Genomic DNA, 3,464 nt, shown 5'->3' with positions numbered 1-3,464 from the left:
ATCCGTGTCAAAATGTTGCTTCGCAATCCAACAAGGTAAACAAGACCGACAGCCTGCCACAATCGTTTTATCCTACCATCAAGTTTAAAACACTGCGCACTCTTTCTGATCTATTAAAATTTCAAATTTCTCTCACCGTAAGTAAACCCACAATTTGAATAGGCTTTTCACTGGAGAAGTCACTCGAACAGCCATTAATGTGAACCATGATGGACCAATGGCTCTGCAATGTGCCTAAAAGCCAAGTAGTTAAACAGCCCATTAGTGACGAAAGTCTTCACCTATCAATCAGATTGTTTAACGTATAAACTGCCCTTGAGATCAACGAGATATGCACAAGTGAGTATTTTTATCACGCAGCAAACAAAGAGTTTCGGTTTGTCAGCGTAGATTGATTTTAACTGCTGAATGAAAGGTCAAGTGAAAGATGAAAAATTAGTTTGCCGAATGTTTCATAAGCAACTCAAGGATGAAAATTTCTGGAACTAAATTTTCGTTCCCCCTTTGTTAGCTGTTTACTATGAATTAAAATCATCTTGAAGGAGCTACTCATAGTTCTTCTGTGATATCTTCGAAACGCACTAAATTTCCACAACCACCGCGCACATTTCATCGCAGATTGATAACAATCTTGTTGCAAAAATCAAGTAATATATATTTAAGTATGTGCATGTCTAATTGGGACCGCCGGCTCTCAGTAGCAAGCATGTGGAATCGGTTTCAAGATAACCGTGTGACTTAAAAGCTTTGCTGCGACAGTGGAGCACCAGTGTTCTCCGACGGTGTTGGTGTAAAGGGTGAGGGTGATCAGTCTTTTAGAGCATCTGTCGCACACTAAATAATCAGTGGTGCCAAATGAAATAAAACAGCCCAAATGCGTGAATAGAAACCAACAACCCTATCCCTATCTAAAAGTTTTCAGTACTTGCTGCCGAATACGGATACTAATTAAGTGAAACCGATACCCACGAAAACGGTGAAAAACACGTCTACATAAAGCACTAGTTGCAGGTGTTTTACGAGCTCGATTAGTAATTAAAGAGAAATGGTATTTTGACTAGCACTGATGGACTAATTCTGGATTATTGTCTAATGCACCAGTACACTGGTACATATATCCTGTCTCATTCTTATTTACAGTCACCAGCAGTGCGCACTTAACAAAGCTCATGGGAGATTGGAACACACCATCTTGCGCAGGGATTTGACACGAGTTTGATTCCCATAAACTTAACTTAGAAACACTATCCTTCATTTGCGCAGTTTTATTCCGAATGCTTCAGTAGCTACCGAATCCAAAGGTAACCAATAATGCAGCCATAGAGAAAGAATTCCGAAATTCAGACCCGGACGTCTACTCAGTGCCGATAAAATGAAATATACTCTCAGCAAAAATGATTGTATCGAATCTCAGAAGTCATCTATGAAAACTTTCCTGAAAAATCGAGTATAAAACCGTGAGGGCGATCGTCGTGATATAAACCAGTGTGACAGGATTTAAGTTTCACGCAACAAAACATCCAGCAATTACCAAGGGGTGATGTTCACAAAGGAGATCCTGGTAATGGCCTCACGGATTAGGATGGGAATAGCGCTGTTTGTCCAAGGTTATCAATCCTTATGAGGCCATATGAATGGGAAGATTAAAAACAGGAAACAGCAAATTTCATGCATTTGTAGAATCAACAAGCTACTGAAAACACTGTCAACTTCGCACCTTGGTTTTGAGGCTACCGTTTTCTGGTGTATCAATAGCCATCACTGGTTTCATTTCTTTCTCGTAGCACTACATTCCAATCTCTTTCGTGATTGGCCGTAGCGAAATTTATTGTTGCCCAATACGTCGAACCAAAGAAGAATTATGTACACAACCTACTTTAGAGGAGCTTCACCAGATAGTTACAACCACACTAGTTTGTGAGATAAATTGGGTTGAACACATAAGAGGAAATTTACGAGTGTTGTTGGAGCAAAGATAGTAAAAACAATAGGCAGACATTTACGTGGGATGTTCATTTTTCGCAAAATTTATAAAGCAGTGAAGTCAGTTGAAACTTGCAGCACGATTTCTGCACGGATTAGGGAACCCTGAGTAAATCTATTGTACTATTATGGTCAGTTGTGAATTGCTTGTGCACACAAAAGCGTTATGTCAAGAACGTTGGTCTAACAAAGATGCTCAGATTTTATTACCAACGCTGGCTTTCAGCAACAACTGACCATTAATCCGTCGGGATGTCTGATTTTGGGAATGAAGTTTGCTTTAAGTAATACCAAGCTGAATTCGAGAGGAGCGGAAGCGGACAAATAATTCCAAAGCATTACACCAGTCTTCCATTACGCCAATGTCAGTGAAACTAGACAGAGTGAGTATAGTTATCTCATATTTCTTCAAGGTAACAACAATTAACTGCTTTAAGACTGTACTTCTCGGAACTAAGTCGTTTGTACTTCCCAGATGGGTAGAAACCAAATTTTCAATAAAGATTTCGTCCTCTCGGTAAAGCTAATCTATGATGAAAAGCCGCGAAGCACTGTGTACCCTTATTGAAACACATCAGCAGTGCACGTCTCGCGGAGTTCACAGTTTCGAACACGCGGCATTTCGACCGGTGGCTGAACACTACCGTGCAGTCATGAGTGGCTGAACGGTAGTGCAATTAAGCGATTGAAGTTAACTAGACACCATGATTAGCTTGCCCTGCTCATATACGTTTTCTCTCCGCTTGTTTTGCTCATTCGTACCCGCCATTCATCTTACCTCGAAGGCCGCCCCCCCTCCGAAACTGGTAAATTAGCATGTGCTATCGTGAATGTGCGCAGCTGACCTAATTACCTACAGAGCGTGCCCGGACAAGTTCTGTCATGATCTTGTGATCAGGCAACCAATCAGAATCACGAACTGGCCTCGGAAGGGACAATCGCAACCCACACCAGCAAGCCAACATTGCGCTCGCCTTTGTCTGGCGTGCGGACCTTAACAGTGCACTGTGCAGGTCAGTGGCAGACTTACGCACTTGCTGACGCCACGAGTGTGGAAAACTGTTTTTTTTTGTATAAATTTTATCACTTTTGCGTAACATTGACCTTCGAACCCCAAACTTCTGGGACGGTCAAACCTATGCCTTACTCGAAGTTTCTTATCGGAAAACTCAACACAGGTTCACTGGAGCTCACGATACACTAGATTACTTTTAGGAAGTGGATAGGTGGCGCTCGTTTATGGCTTTTCATGACAGTGGTTCATGAGAGGGTCAGGGTTTGTCTAGCATAGACAATCTTCTTAGTAAATTATTAACAGCGCCATTGTTTTTCTTTCCGACAGGAAGGCGGAAGAGTGCCTGTTTCAGTTCGGTGAAAACATTTTAAAACATAACTAACAATAGTGTCGCGCCAGGTTACAAGACACGCCCTTCCTTTGTACCAAGTTTCGAAAAACCCGACTGAATTGCTGATATTCTCTT

The sequence above is a fragment of the Opisthorchis viverrini genome (assembly GCF_000715545.1).
Source record: "Opisthorchis viverrini unplaced genomic scaffold opera_v5_27, whole genome shotgun sequence".
In the NCBI taxonomy this organism is placed as follows: Eukaryota; Metazoa; Platyhelminthes; class Trematoda; order Opisthorchiida; family Opisthorchiidae; genus Opisthorchis; species Opisthorchis viverrini.
This window is presented reverse-complemented; position numbering follows the sequence as displayed.